Source organism: Gadus macrocephalus, chromosome 15 (assembly GCF_031168955.1).
Source record: "Gadus macrocephalus chromosome 15, ASM3116895v1".
Classification (NCBI taxonomy): domain Eukaryota; kingdom Metazoa; phylum Chordata; class Actinopteri; order Gadiformes; family Gadidae; genus Gadus; species Gadus macrocephalus.
In genome coordinates, this window is record NC_082396.1 from 22,872,954 (window position 1) to 22,889,165 (window position 16,212).

Genomic DNA, 16,212 nt, shown 5'->3' on the forward strand with positions numbered 1-16,212 from the left:
CCTGGGCCGTTGTTGAAAGGTTTCTATGGAATGTGGGGGTAAATGAACTGAATTTAGAGAGTGCTGAGAGAGGAGGTAGGGGGGAGGGAGGGAGGGAAACAGGGAGGAAGACAGGGAGGGATGGAGGGAGGGAGAGAGAGGGAGGGTGGGCGGGCGGGAGACAGGGAGTGGCGAAGGGAGGGAGACAGGGAGGGAGAAGGGAGGGAGGGTGATAGGGAGGGAGGGAGAAGGGAGGGAGGGAGATAGTGACGGAGGGTGGCGGAGGAGGAGGGGGCTGTTGCTGTCATTATATAAACATTAATTAATCCCAGTAGAAAAGCAAGTGTTCCCCCAGATGGTTAAGGGGCCCCTCGCCGCTCTACCTGTGTTTTCCTGACATCAGCATCCACATGTTAATGAGACGCTAAGGACCCCACCTCTCTTTTAATACTATGACACAAACCTGCTCCATTCATCTATGTACACTCATTTTCATTGTTCGTTCAATTCAATTTTAATGAATCGTTTTTTTTTTACACTGAATCTGCTTTAAAAATCTTCCGAAGTCTTCGTCTCATTGCGAGTTGGACTAAAACAATTTGGCTCACACTACCTTAATACTTCCATGCATTATTCCTCCATAATAAAGTCTGCAGCGGTTATACAAGGTGCAGTAGCGATTATGCCTCTTTCACAGCGGACCATTTGTTACTAGTTTTTTTACCATTTATCAAATGAAAACGGTCACCAATTTACCTTTGAAACGTTACCTACCACTGTTGTTCCCTTGTGCGTGTGTGAATTGTAAATGACGGACACAAACACAGCGTTGCCTTTCAAATGTTTTAAGGTGAAGTTGTACAAGAAGCACAGCAATGTTCACAAATCATTCAACTGTCATGTCACACTAGCTCTTTGCGGCAAGAACAGTCTTCCAATGTGTGTTTGATTAAGAATGAAGAAATCTGTCAGAAAACGTGTTTGTGTTGTTTAAATTCCGAACTGATTTGGTGTCCTATGTTGTTCATATGTTTCCAAAAGAAGCATCAATTGCTGCCACATATTTTTTGCCATCAGCAATGAACCACAATATGCTGAATTGCCTTATGGCATCCATTTTCTTTTTCCTGAGTGTACGTAGTTTGGTGGGAAGACAATGTTGTCCGAAGCCTAAATCTCGGAGTTGAAACTTCAGTGTCCAGAGTTGAAAGTCTCAATATTGATCCAGGACCTCAAACCAATACTGATTATTTGTTGAGCTTGTGCATTTTGTATTGATTTATTTATTTAAGGTTTATTTGAATAGGGACGGAAACAGAAAAAAAGATAAGCTTGAGAAAGTCATCTGCAGTCGGTTGCACCAGCAGAACGTAAAGCCGATCATAAGTTCGGGTGTAAAGTCCGCCTTAACGATACGCTCGACGTACCTAGTGTCAAACTAAAGGTGTTCTAAATTTTGGTTGCACCACCATAACTTAAGTTGTAACGTTACTAGTAGTGCATAAATTGTACCAGTGTCGCTTTTAATGACGTTTAGATAATTTCAAGCCAATCATTGACAGCTAACAATGTAAACGGGAAATACCGGCAAGTTTCCACCTTATCCGAGTGAAGACGCGTTAGCACCCAAATGAGAGGGCAAACAAAACAGTTTCAGTCATTTATTCTCTAAAATTTGCTTGGACGGTATAGGCGTGAGGTTAAGCTATTTGATGGCGGATTTTATAATAAATAAATAAATATAATATTCCGCCCGGCAAAACCGAAATCGCGCATATAATTCACCTTCATCATAATAAAGAAATGGATCGATACGGTCACGGACAATCCGTTCCCGGCGCAAACCGCGTTGAAACTCCTCTTCCCATTGCTCAAAACGAAAATAGCCATCTTTACCCTCTGTTAAATGCAGGAAGGTTGAACGCATCTGGCGTAAAACAAAACTTCATATTCACCATGATATCTACAAAGAGAGCCTCCGTGCCTACAATTCAGACTTAAAAAGTGCTAGAGAAACATTTTTCTCCAATATCATTAAAACCAATACTAATAATGCAAAAACCCTATTTGCAACTGTTGACAGACTGACCAACCCCCCAACACAAATTCCACCTGATCTCCATTCCACGCAGAAATGCAATGAGTTTGCAGCTTTTTATACTGATAAAATTGAAGGCATCAGACGCGCCATCAATATCTCCACTTCAAACAAAAATTTTGGACTACCACCCTGTTCAGGCAAAAGTAACGTGGCAGGGATGGCATGCTTTAATGTTATTGACTCTAAAACTCTTGTGGAAACTGTTACACAACTAAAGCCATCCACCTGTTGCCTTGATTCTTTACCTACCAACCTCTTTAAGAATGTTTTTGACTGCCTAGCAATAGACATATTGTAGATAGTTAACAACTCTCTCCAGTCAGGCAACTTCCCAAAAGCCCTGAAAACTGCAGTTATTAAACCCCTTTTAAAAAAGCGGAGCCTAGATACCTCTATTATTAACAACTACAGACCAATATCAAACCTACCCTTCATAAGTAAAATCATTGAGAAAGTTGTCCTCCAGCAACTTAATCACTTCCTGGCATCAACTGGTTGTTATGACACCTTCCAATAAGGATTTCGACCCCTGCACAGCACTGAGACCGCCCTCATTAAAGTTGTAAACGACATCCGTCTTAACACAGACTCTGGCAAAACCTCAATACTAATGCTACTAGACCTCAGTGCTGCATTCGACACTGTAGACCATACAATACTTTTGGACAGGTTAGAAAACTGGGTGGGGCTTTCAGGCACAGTCTTAAATTGGTTCAGATCCTACCTACAAAATAGGAAATACTTTGTTTCCATTGGCGACTTTGTATCAGAATCAACCAACGTGATGTGTGGAGTCCCACAAGGTTCGAGCTTAGGACCCTCTTTATTCAACATCTACATGCTCCCACTAGGGCAAATCATGCATAATAACAATATTGACCATCATTGCTATGCTGATGACACGCAAATCTATGTATCGCTATCACCAAATGACTATCGGCCCATAGATCTGCTGTGCCAGTGCATTGAGCAAGTGAAAGACTGGATGTGCCGAAATTTCCTTCAGCTAAATGAGGATAAAACAGAGATAATTGTATTTGGTGCTAAAACGGAAAGGCTTAAAGTAACCCAACACCTTCACTCTCTGTCCCTGAAAACCTCAATCAAAGCCAGAAATCTAGGGGTTATCATGGATTCTGATTTACATTTCGAAAGTCACATCAAATCAGTTACAAAATCTGCATATTATCACCTTAAAAATGTAGCAAGACTTAGAGGGCTCATGTCCACCGAAGACTTACAAAAACTTGTACATGCCTTTATCACTAGTAAGCTTGATTACTGCAATGGTCTCCTTACAGGTCTCCCAAAACAAACTCTAAGGAAGCTTCAGCTTGTTCAGAATGCTGCTGCTAGAGTTTTAACAAAGACCAAAAAATTTGAACATATTACACCAATTCTTAAATCGTTACATTGGCTTCCTGTAGGTCAGAGAATTGATTTTAAAATCATGTTGCTAACCTATAAATCCCTACATGGTTTAGGCCCAAAATATTGAACTGATATGCTTCCACTATATAAGCCTTCTAGAACACTAAGATCTTCTGAGACCAATCTGTTAATTATCCCCAGAGTAAACACGAAACATGGGAAAGCAGGATTTAGTTACTATGCAACAAATAGCTGGAATAAACTCCCTGAGGATTTAAGACTTGCCCCAACTCTGAGCACCTTTAAAACAAGATTGAAGACTTTTATGTTTGCTTTAGCTTTCTGCTAAATCATAAATACTTTACCTTTATTTTACTAAAATGCCTTTTTCACTTTCCCTTTATTTTCTATTTTTACCAGAAAAATACATGATCTGATACCAGAGAGAAGGGTTGTATAAGGGTTAGAGTCCTGAGTTTGTTTGTCCTTTTGGTCTGGGCTAGAGTCCTAGAAGCTGGGTTAGAGTCCTAGAATTTGTTGAATTAAGATGCGGACACACCAAAAGCGTATCCCGCGTACCATGTACGCGCGTAACGCAGCTAAAATGTTGCTTGACCATTTTGTGTAAAAAATGGTCCTACATACGCAGCTACGCGCCTGTGGCTGCGCTGGATTTAGGAGTCCGAGGAAGGAAACCCAAACGCCGCCGTGTCTGGGTGCATGATAGAGCTTGAATCGGGTTAGATTAAATAATCTCGGATATAAATAACAATAATCGGGTTAAATAACTTCACATGGTGTGTCTGGTGTGTTTCCAGCATTCGTAGTGTTGATCGGCAGAGAAATAGTCCGCCAAGACGTTGAGGTTGCTTAGCAACCAGAGACTCTGTCCATGCAAGTGAACGGAGCGTTCACTCTTCGTCATAACTATCAAACCAAACATCCTTCACATTCACAGAGTGAACATTATGAAAGTAAAATGCACATTTCTCGCTAATTTTTTTTCCATAAACGCATTTAATGGCGTAACTATGTTACTATTTCCACCCAGAATAAAGAAAGATGTCGGCCGTATGCTTCTGTGCAAGGGTCACTACTCTCTGCCAGTGACGTCGGGTCAAGCTCCACGCTGATTGGCTATTGCGGCTAAGTATCACGCGTATGAGCGTAAAAAGTTACATTTTTTGAACTCCTCGCGTACGCGCGTATATGTACGCGCGTACATATACACGCATATATATACGCGCCTCATACGCCCCTAACGCGAGTAAAATGTTGCTTGGTACGCATGATACGCGTGTACGCACCTCATACGTGCGTAAACCAATGCTTCCCTATGGAAAAATTGCCGATTTTATACGCGTGGTACGCGGGTAACGCTTTTGGTGTGGCCTTACCTTAAGGCCTTTGGTCTGGGCTAGAGTCCTAGAAGCTGGGTTAGAGTCCTAGAATAAGAATAAGGCCTTTGGTCTGGGCTAGAGTCCTAGAAGCTGGGTTAGAGTCCTAGAATATTGTTTTGTATAAGGGTTAGAGTCCTGAGTTTGTATAAGGGTTAGAGTCCTGAGTTTGTATAAGGGTTAGAGTCCTGAGTTTGTGTCCAAGTTCTGTCTGGGTTAGAGTCCTAGAATCTGGATTGGAGAAAGGACCAAGTTCCTTTAGGTCGGGTTGTAGTCCCGACTTGGGTTCCAGAGAGACTGTTGATCTGATCTTAAATACATTGCACTTTCAATTTTACTTACTAAAAAGCCTTTTTAACTTTCAATTTAATTGCACTCATTTCTTGCATATGTTTTCTTTTACTTATCTATTATTTTATTTTATTGTACGACAATGTTTATATGTGAAGCACTTTGAGTCTGCCTTGTGTATGAAAAGCTATATAAATAAATTTGCCTTGCCTTGCCTTGCCTTAGTGTTGAAATCTTTTTACGTTTTTTTCTTTTAACGGTTCTTTATCGTTAGTATGGAACATACACCAGCTAGAGGGGAGGTGTAAAAGATAAGTTATAACTTAGTGTTACGTTGAAACTATCTGTTTGGTGCAACTGCTATTTTTTTAGTAGAGTGTAAAGTCGAACGTTTGGGTGATTTACGTTCAACGTAGCCTAAGTGGGACCTTACGTTCTGCTGGTGCAACAAGCTGCTGATGTTTGCATCATAGTGTTTTTAGCCAAATATAATTTATGACCTTTGTCCCTAGTATTATTTTACCAGCTCTCTCAATCATGCACAATTATTTTTATGAACACAGTTATAAAAAGATAAATCGCAAATTTCCCGATATTTTAGGGCTTTAATGGATTAATCGCATGATGGTCTGTCGTTAATCGCTATTAATCTCACATTTATCGCACATTATTTTGCTAAATATTTTTGTTCAATATGCACCGTACAGGGTGGTTTTCAAGTTTTTAATTCTCACATCAAATGATGCATATTTATTTTATTGGAGATCAAATAAGAATAAAAACCAAAACTTGTGTCCTAAAACTAAAACAAAACAGGGACCCACAAAGCTCCAGTACCAATATCCTCCAGTACCAAATCATAACTCATGGCAATTAAACTGATGATTAGAAAGACACATCCTTGTATTTAATTATTGATTGGGAGTTTTGCACGCAAGTCGATCAATGCATCATTTGGACAAATACAATAAGCCAAAATTACAATATAAATATCAAGCCCAAATTTAGCCTAGTCCTATGAGGTAATATAATATAATATAAACTTTAATATAACTTTTATAGATACCTCAATAGGTTACATTTATTGAGAGTCTGGCAATTTAAAGAGGAATACCGTTAAATGCAGGACAAGCATTAATCGTCTCTGTGACTGAACAATGAGGGCGCGTCATGTCCACAATCCGTCTTATGCTCAGTAGTGTTTGAGTCTCGTGTTCGACTTCTGTAGCTGCTAGTTTCCATCCGACAGCAAGGGACTGCTCATCAGCACAGCTCACCTCTCATTGAACATGAATGGATATAAAAAAATAATATATATATATATATATATATATATATATATATATATATATATATATATATTAGTGGTGGGCATAGATTTTTAATCTAGATTAATTTTGAAATTAATCTAGATTAAAATGGCAAACGGCAAAAAATCCTTTCGTTTACCTTGACAGCTGTCAATTATACTTGGCAACGGTGAATTATCAAATATAATTCACCGCCGGAAGTTGTGAAGTGCCCATGCAAGTGAACGGAGCATGAACAAAAATAATTGACAGCTGAACGTTGGGAAGGCCCATGCAAGTGAATGGAGCAGCCTACAGCATTGAGAAGAGCCGTGTAATCATCCATAATAATGTAAGGTTTAGAAGTTAAATATTTGAAAGTTGTAGAATGAATTAATATAATTGATATTGGAGTTAATTTGCTAGAAATGTACTTACAATGTTTAGTCAGTTAATCATTTACATGTTTATGTCACACAATTATTACTTAGATATTTACATGTTTACATATTTAACACAGTCAGGATATTCTGTTGAATCTGCCGATTCCCTCACGTTTACCTCAGTCTAAATTCTAGCTTCTGATTGGTTAGTTCGGTCATGTGATGGGTCCGAACAAGGAAGTGTTTGAAAATAGATTAACGGCGATATTTTTTTTATCGCCCGATAAAAGTTACGTGTTAACGCAGCTGTCACGTTAAAATTGTACCGGGGGCGGAAATTGTACATCAGGCAACGGACAACAGATTACGTAAAGCAGTGGTTTTCAAACTGTGGGGCGAGCCCCCCCTGGGGGGCGCCAGAGTTCTTCAGGGGGGGCGCAACGTGAGTAAAAATAAACCCGAAAAGCTCCCTGAAAGTCTATGATTCAAATCATCAGTCGTGCTTCAAGATTCAAGATTCAAGATAATTTATTGTCATTTCAGCCATATACACAGTATACAGTGAAATGAAATAGCGTTTCCCAAAAACATAAGGTGCAACATAGAGCGACAATAATAACAAAAAATCAACAATGCTACATATAACTGCAAACCAGTAAAGTGACTGTGTGGAATTTGTAGTGCGGGAATATAAATATAAATATGACTATGTGTCTGAGTAGTGCGGGAATATAAATATGAATATAATAAATATGAATATAAAGCAATAGTGCAATAGTGCATAAACCACGGGTAACAGAGATGATCAGATCTGTCCCTTAGAGTTGAGGAGTCGGATGGCCTGGGGGAAGAAGCTGTACTGTAGTCTGGTTGTGGCGGACCGGATGCTCCGGTACCTTCTGCCAGACGGAAGGGGGGAGAAGAATTTGTGTGAGGGGTGGGAGGGGTCATCCACAATGCTGGTTGCCTTGCGGATGCAGCGAGTGGTGTAAATGTCTGAGATGGAGGGGAGAGAGACGCCGATGATCTTCTCAGCTGTCCTCACTACGCGCTGCAGGTTCTTGCGGTCAAGTTTTGGTGCAGTTTCCGAACCAGGCAGTGATGCAGCTACCCAGGATGCTCTCTATGGTCCCTCTGTAAAAAGTGGTGAGAATGGGGGGTGGGAGGTGGGCTCTCTTCAGCCTTCTCAGGAAGTGGAGGCGCTGCTGGGCTTTCTTAACCGTGGAGCCGGTGTTGAGGGACCAGGTTAAGCTCTCGGCCAGGTGGACACCAAGGAATTTGGTGTTCTTCACGATCTCCACCGGGGAGCCATCAACGTCGAGCGGCTCGTGGTCCCTCTGTGCTCTCCTGAAGTCAACAACAATCTCTTTGGTTTTGTCAACTGCAGAAGTAACGTAACTAAATCAATTTTCAACCGTTTATCTTCGTGCAAACCATTTAACAAATCTACACACTTGTATCTTCAATAATATCCAAACAGAATTTTGATATCATTTAAAAAAAAATCAGAATCACAGTTTTAGTTTCATACCGCTTCGTTTTCAGCTGTTTTCATTGAAGACGTCTGCCCATTCTGATACACCTACTTCTAGACATCGTAACTCATTCCTTTTTCAACCGTTTACCATCGTCCAAACCATTAAACTAATCTACACACTTGTATCTTCAATACTGTCGGAACGGAATTTTGATAGCATTTATACTTTTTTCAGAATCACAGTTTTAGTTTCAAACCAGCATCGTTTTCAGTTGCTTATAATAATTTAGGTCACCATAGCAACGCCGGTAAACAAACCCCGGCTTATAAAAGTCTTATATTCTTATAATTATCATATAATAAGGGTCTTATTACCAATTAACAAAGGCTTATTACAAGGACTTTAATATAAAGCGTTGCCATTGCATTTTGCAGTGCGAGTTAACTGCATGTCGGATATGTTTGTTTTTCAGCGATAGAAGTGTCCATATCAACCACAATATTGTAACGACCTCGCCGGTGACATAATCATGTCGAGTCATTAGTAATTGATCGTAGTTTTTAATCAACCAAAACCAGGTCACTGAAAAACCCGTAACAATGTAAAAACCGCAGAAAACCGACACACAAACAAACCCCCGGTTACCCCGGCAACACGGTCTCACTCGCGTGCAGGCCCCCACCCTGATTGACAATAAGAACATTACAATACATGCACATAGAACAACTGGCATAACGGACAATGAAATACAATGCAACACATAACACACAAACTATTTAATTGTCCCAGGGTCGCTACATTGCCTCCCCCCTTCAAAGTTCCTCGTCCTCGAGGGAACAAACAAAGTCCCGGAAGCGATCCGGCGCTCTCCTCTCCCTACGAGGCCGCGTTGGGGCCACGGGGGGCTGGGGAGAAGCGCCTGGGGGCAAGAGGGGCCCACGAGTGTCAGGCCCGGGGGCGGGCAGGGGGAAAGGGAGGGGCGGGGCTGGGGGCCAAGTTGCTGACTGTGGTGATCGACAGGGAGGGGAGACAAGGATAGGGTTAGGTGAGGACCCAGGGCCAGAACACTGAGGTGTGCGTGTCCGGGGCCCATTCGCACCGGTGCGGGGAGCTGCAGGGCTCGCTGGAGCAGGTTGAGGGGTGGCGGTGCCTCGATAAGGGGCCAACCGGTCTCTGTGGAGAGCCACCCTCCTTCCCCGAGGTGGTAGCTGGACCCTGTACACCACCTCCCCCATCCTCTCAAGGACCCTGCATGGCCCGATCCACTCGCTATCGAGCTTTGGGCATCTTCCCTTCTTTCTTTGCGGGCTGTAGGTCCAGACCAGCTCCCCAGCCTCAAAGTGCCTGCCACGAGAACGCACATCATAGTTCCTTTTCTGCCTCACCCCTGCGCTCAGCAGCTGTCCCCTGGCGAAGGAGTGAGCCGTCTCAAGGCGGTCCTGGAGTCTCCTGGCATACTCTGGGCCGGGAGGAACAGGGGGAGAATCGGGCGGCCGGCCAAACGCCAGGTCAGCTGGGGTGCGAAGCTCCCTGCCCAACATCAGCAGAGCAGGTGTGCAGGACGTCGACTCCTGGACAGCTGACCTGTATGCCATGAGCACCAGAGGCAGATGATTGTCCCAATCCCGCTGATGCTCAGCCGAGACAATGGCCAGCTGCTGCTCCATACAGCGATGAAATCGCTCCACCAAGCCGTCACTCTGTGGGTGCAGGGGGGTAGTACGGGTCTTCTGCATGTCCAGCCTGCTACATAAAGCCGCAAAGACACGGGATTCAAAATTTCTCCCCTGGTCACTGTGGATGGACTCCGCTGCCCCAAAACGGCTAATCATCCCCCCGACCAAAGCGTCCGCTATGGTCTCCGCCCCCTGGTCAGGCAGAGCGTACGCCTCCGGCCACTTGGTAAAATAGTCCATGGCCGTGAGGACATACTTGTTCCCCCTCTCTGTGCAGGGTAGTGGGCCCACCACATCCACCCCAACCCTCTCCATAGGGAACCCCACAGGGAACTGCTGTAGCTGGGCATGGGACCTTTCCGTGGGGCCTTTGCGGGCTGTGCAGCCATCACAGCGGCGACAGAAGTCCTCGACGTCGCTCTTGTGCTGCCCCCAGTAGAAGCCAAGGCGGAGGCGACGCAGGGTCTTTGTCACCCCAAAGTGACCTGAGCCCACGGCACCATGGACCGCTTGAAGCACTTCCCCACGCAGAGAGTGAGGCACCACCACCTGCCACCTCACCTCTCCGGTGGCGGGTTCCTTCCAGGCCCGCTGAAGCACGCCATCCCACAGTCGCAGGGCCTCGAACTTAGCCCACAGTCCCTTGGTGACCAGGGAGAGAACGGACACTTCTTCCCATGGGGGCCGCCGCTGTTGGTCCAACCACTGGAGCACTGGTCGAAGGTCTGCGTCCTCCTCCTGCTGCCGTCTCCATCCTGCGGTGTCGACCTCCCGGAGCTCACAGCAGACTGGGGACGCCACCTCCACCGCAGAACATCCCTCCTCCTGGCTGCACAGCTCCTTCTCACGGCTCTCCCTCCTTTCACAGTTGCGGCAGCCATCCTGACTGCAGGGGCGTCGGGAGAGGGCGTCTGCATTAGCATGGCGTACCCCTGCCCTGTGCACCACACTGAAGCTGTAGGACTGCAGCTCCTCGATCCACCGTGCGACCTGCCCTTCTGGCTCCTTAAAAGACATGAGCCACTGGAGCGCGGAGTGGTCGGTCCTTACAGTGAAGTGACGGCCACAGAGGTAATATTTGAAGTGGCGTACAGCTCTAACGATGGCCAGCAGCTCGCGGCAAGTGACGCAGTAGCGGCGTTCAGCTTTTTTAAATGTCCTGCTGTAATACGCCACCACCCGCTCCCCTTCCGGCCCCTCCTGTGCCAGCACGGCGCCATTGCCAACGTTACTAGCGTCCGTGTCCAGGATGAAGGGCAGGGCAGGGTCAGGAGGGGAGAGCACCGGGGCTTTGGTGAGAGCTCCCTTGAGTGTCTCGAAAGCAGACTGGCAATCCTCTGCCCACACAAACTCCCTGTCCTTCTGTAGCAGGCGGAACAGGGGAGCGGCCACACAGGAGAAGCCCCTCACAAAGCGTCTGTAGTAAGACGCCAGTCCGAGGAAGCTTTTCAGCTGTCTGGTGTCAGTGGGGGTGGGCCAGTCCTGGACAGCTTGCACTTTGTCCTCCATGGTGCTAATGCCTTCTTCCCCCACCCTGTGCCCAAGGAAAGTTACCTCTCTCCTCAGGAAATGGCACTTATCAGGATGGAGCTTCAAGCCCGCCGCAGCTACTCTCTCCAGAACCTGACGCAGCGAGGCAAGTGCTGTCTCGAAGGAGCCCCCGTGTGCCAGTATATCATCCAGGTAGACGATACACTGCTGCCGGGGGATGCCGGCGAGCACTCTGTCCATCAGCCTCTCGAAGGTCGCAGGTGCATTGCAGAGGCCGAAAGGGAGCACCCGAAACTGCCACAGTCCTCTGCTAGTGCAGAATGCAGTCTTGGGTCTGGCGTCAGGGGCGAGAGGGCACTGGAAGTAGCCAGAGCGGAGATCGAGTGAGGAGAACCAGGACGACCCAGCTACGACATCTAAGGCCTCATCAATGCGTGGGATGGGGTAGGAGTCCTTCTTCGTCACTGCGTTAAGTGGCCTGTAGTCGACACAGAATCTCCACTTACCCCCCTTCTTAGGCACCATCACCACGGCTGCTGCCCAGGGACTATCTGAGGGCTCTATGAGGCCTGCCTGCTGCATCTCCCACAGCGCCTGGTCCGCAGCCTCCTGGCGGGCCAAGGGCAGGCGACGCGGGCGCATTCTGATGGGCCTGGCATCCCCAGTGTCGATCTCATGCTGCACCAGGTGCGTCTGACCCACATCGCTCTCGTTCAAGGCAAAGCTGTCCTTAAACTCTGCCAGTAGTAGCCACAGCTGCTCCTGCTGTTGAGGGTCTAGTCCATCACAGTGCCCCTGCCAAATTGCCCGCACAATCGACAGTACAGTCTCCTCACCTGTCTGAGGAAGCTGGGCAGGGCAGGGGAAGGGGCCCAGGCTCATGGGGTGGGGTGCTGGGGTGGCAAGGGAGTAGTCTGTAGGAGCCGAAACATTGACACAAGGGGGTGGGAGGGAGGGGGAAGGGTTGCAGGAGGAGGACTGAGACAATGGACAGGGATCGGGAAGACAGGGTGGTTGGAAGGTCTTTGCAAGGGGGTGAAGGGGGCCGGTGACGTGTGACTGTTCCATCTGAGCTGTTGTCGGTGGGGGGCGGATGTAGGAGGTGTTTGGCGGGGCCATATAGACTGTGGGCCCTCCTTGGAAGCCAATCGCCCCCCTCTCAAGGTCCAGCTGGCAGCCAGTGCACCGCAGGAAGTCCAACCCTAGGATACAGGGGTCCTGCACAGCTGCTACCCACACTGGGTGGAGGACAGTCTTTCCCCCTACGCAGATGGACAACAACCCCTTCCCTTTCATGGGAGCCCTCTCCCCCGTGACTGTGCGGAGCTGCACGGTTGTAGGTTGGAGTACCGTCCAGGTCGGCAAAATGTCTGGCCTCACCAGGGTCACAGTAGACCCCGTATCGACTAAAGCCAAACAGGCCACCCCCTCAACAGTGACAGGAACATGACAAAAGTCCCCCGCCCAGGTCCGCCCCACCACGACAACAGGCTCCGGGATGTTGTCGTCTGCTTCTGGGGGGGGTGGAGCTCCGCCCCCCCGGCTGTGATGATGGGCTCCTCCAGACGACGACGGCGGGGGTAAGGGGGCAGGGCCTCGCGTCTCCCCAATTACGCGGACCCTGACCCGTTTCCCTGGCCTCTCACAGTTGTAGGGCACTCTCTGACAAGGTGGCCAGGCTGCCCGCAGCCCCAGCAGACCCTCTGCTCTCGACGAGACGGGGGGCGGCGGTCCGCCAGCATAGAGACAGCGCGGACGAGTTCAGTGAGCTCGTCCACCCAGGCTGGCTTCTGTGAGTCCTCACTCCTCTCCCTCGCCGATCTCACCATCGGCTGAGGAGCAGGATGACCGTCGATTGCTCCAGCCCACACCAGCTCCCTCTCTATGGCCATCTCCAAGGCCTCTTGCAAAGTCTGCGGGTGGGCTAGCTGGGTCTGAATGCGTAGTTCTGTAGGGGAAAGGGCCTGGAGAAACTGATCCCGAGCGAGTTCGCTCTGCACGACTGGCGGCATGTGGGCGTATGCTCGCCGAGACAGGCTCTCGATATCGTTGGCCAGTGCCCGCAGCGTCTCCCCAGGCTTCCTGCGCCTATTACAGAGTTCTGAGCGCATTAGCCCCGGCTTAACACATAGTCCAAAACGCCTACTTAGTGCCCCCACTAGGGCAACATAGTCCCCCCTGTCCTCTGGGCTAAGCAGCAACAAACAAGACAATGCGTCGTCCGCCAGACACATCGCAAGCTGCAGCGCTTTGACCTTCACTGACCATCCGGCAGCATCGGCTAAAAGTTCAAATTGCGCGTGGAAAGCTTCCCAGTCAGCCTTACCGGTGTATCTAGGCGTCTTGATGGACACCGGGCTTGATGTAAGAAAGGCGCCGCCGTGTCTGTCGCCGTCTTGTGGTGGCCACGGGCAGTCGGCGCTGCGAACTATGCGTGAAAAATCATATTTTTCCACGGCGGCCGTTTCCCGTTTGGTTCTACCCCTCACCAGAGACTCCGAGGCTTCTCCACATGCCCCCTCGCCGTAGTCGTCCATCTCTATCTTCACCCGACAGTCCGCAGGAAGCATTATTGTTGCAGAGAACAAGCCACAACAAAAACAGAGCTAACGGCGATCGCAACTTCAGCCTACTCGCCGGGCACAGCAGGACCGAGAAAAAATAAATAAAAAAATAAATAAAATAGTTTCACTTCTGACACCAATGTAACGACCTCGCCGGTGACATAATCATGTCGAGTCATTAGTAATTGATCGTAGTTTTTAATCAACCAAAACCAGGTCACTGAAAAACCCGTAACAATGTAAAAACCGCAGAAAACCGACACACAAACAAACCCCCGGTTACCCCGGCAACACGGTCTCACTCGCGTGCAGGCCCCCACCCTGATTGACAATAAGAACATTACAATACATGCACATAGAACAACTGGCATAACGGACAATGAAATACAATGCAACACATAACACACAAACTATTTAATTGTCCCAGGGTCGCTACATTCAATATCAACCATAGAAAACTAATTCCACAATTTTTCTGAAGAGGCCTGAAAGAATAACTATTCGTAATAATTATCTATTTGTAACCCCTTCCTGGCACTGGAAGTGTGATATTATTATATAAGGTTACTATATAAATGTTTTAATGAACAGGATCAGTTGATGGTGAGTTGGCTAAATCTCCTGTTTACTAATAGATGTTCTTAACACAGGCGTTTGTAATTAGAATGAAAGAATCAAAAAATAATAGCGCAGTGCCTCCACTGTGGAATTATTTAACTCACACACTATGAGCTATACTGATATTTCCCCAGAAACAATGTATATTTGAAATGCTTACAAAACGTTATCAAATGAAATATCAAGGACAACCAAATAAAGGTATGACAAATATACATTTATTTGCTCTATAGTTTAGTCAGTGTACTAGAAAACCCATAAAGAAAATAACAAATGCAAATAAAATTGTAGGCACCTGGCCTTTGACCCGTTTTAGCTTTCACAGGAAAAAATACCAACATTAAAGTTATAACTAATATTTCTAAACAGTCCACAACAGGAATTGTATTTTAAAACACAAAATATGAACACAAATGACAGTCCATGAAATGATTTGCTTGTGGTGAACCGGTTCAAATGTTTTTATTACTAAGCGATGAAGGCAAGATGAAAGAGATAATCCAGTATGGCAACGCAGGTCCGGTCTCCTCACAAGGCCGCAGCAGCTAACCAACCAGTGGCGTGGCGTGGGGATCTTTTTTGAGGAAGCCAAATCAGAGAAAACCTTGAATATGCATGTTTTTTTGAAGGTGGGGGACAGAGAAGAGTACGTCGCAGCTTGTATTTATTAAATGTAACTACAAGAGCTATTTGAGCGCCTGGTAATTTTACCAGGATTTACACACGCCTGTAATCTGACCGACACGACACACGCGCTCGCTCTCTCTCGCGGGCTATAAACAACCACAGCCGCATCTGTTCAGGTGAGCCCTGCTGTCCCTGGTGCTGATTTTCAGCGTTAACAACTACGATAAAACAACAACTTAATTTGATTGACCAATGCAACTTATTCCAGGCAATCAAGGCACAATTAGAAATATAATAACACAAAAAATAATAAACGGACAGCTCAGGGAACAGTAATGCCGCACCGAGAGGTGTCCATTTTACTCACCCTATTTGTAGAGGAAGGCCATTCTTCTGTCTTTCATGGTGGCGAAGAGGTCAATAAGAGACCCAAGGATTGTTCAGGGAGCATAAATCTTTGTCAAAAAGAAGACATGGCCAGCAAAATAGTAGCTGAAGTTTAGCGCTACCAGCTAGCCACTCAGTGTGGACATAGTTCTCCTCATTGAAAGTGCTCTTCTTTCTCTCCACGCGCAGATGAAGCTTCGGCATTGGCCTGCCGTCAGATTACATTTTTAGTTGCTGCCCATGTGGCAGTTTGGTTACATTTTACTAAATTGGCCTACTCTAAATCTCCACCCTCCATAACTGCACTTGCTTATATGATAATATGGTCAAAATGCAAACGTGCTAATCTCCCGCTATTTGGTTACGTTGACGTTGATGCTTTGATTTGATTGGCAGTGTCATGACGGTAGCCTCACCTGATTGGTTAATCCTTCGTTTTTTTTTCACCAAGGGATGCGATCTCGGGCTGGCTTCCCCGCGGACATACAGTGTGCAATGTCGTGTTTTACCGCGTATTCAGTATTTATGCTGTATCATTTATATCATTCATATCATTTGGA

The 16,212-nt window shown here is 46.6% G+C and overlaps 1 long non-coding RNA gene across 1 annotated transcript in view; it reads left to right on the forward strand.

The window, feature by feature from the left end:
- Positions 1-15,719, forward strand: part of LOC132473525 (uncharacterized) — a 255,468-nt gene extending 239,749 nt beyond the window's left edge. The window contains exon 2 of the long non-coding RNA XR_009529431.1: positions 15,442-15,719. This is a non-coding gene — a long non-coding RNA (uncharacterized LOC132473525). The remainder of the gene's footprint in view (positions 1-15,441) is intronic.
- The last annotated feature ends 493 nt before the right edge of the window (positions 15,720-16,212 follow it).